This window comes from Octopus bimaculoides, chromosome 4 (genome assembly GCF_001194135.2).
Source record: "Octopus bimaculoides isolate UCB-OBI-ISO-001 chromosome 4, ASM119413v2, whole genome shotgun sequence".
Classification (NCBI taxonomy): domain Eukaryota; kingdom Metazoa; phylum Mollusca; class Cephalopoda; order Octopoda; family Octopodidae; genus Octopus; species Octopus bimaculoides.
This window is the reverse complement of record NC_068984.1, coordinates 140,932,011-140,932,386: the sequence shown is the minus strand read 5'-3', so window position 1 is coordinate 140,932,386 and position 376 is coordinate 140,932,011.

Sequence of the window (376 nt, the reverse complement as noted above, 5' to 3'; positions counted from 1 at the left end):
ATATATACATATATATATATATATATGTATTATATATGTATGTATATGTATATGTATATATGTATGTATGTGTGTGTGTGCATTTTGCAGTGTTTATCAAATCCTCTAAGCAGTAATGTTGTGCTGTTTACAACCACATTGAATTTACATTCCTCAATTGTAAGTAGACATTGTTTTCGAGAGGTTTACAACAATTGTTCATTCATTCATTCATTCATTCATTAATATATTCACCATCACTACTATCATCATCATCATCATCATCAGCAGCAGCAGCAGCAGCAGCAGCAGCATCGTCTTCGATTTGAAACCCATCGTTGCTTTTGCATTTTGTTTTTTTCTTTTCTTCAAGGAATTCGATAAAACGAATATAACT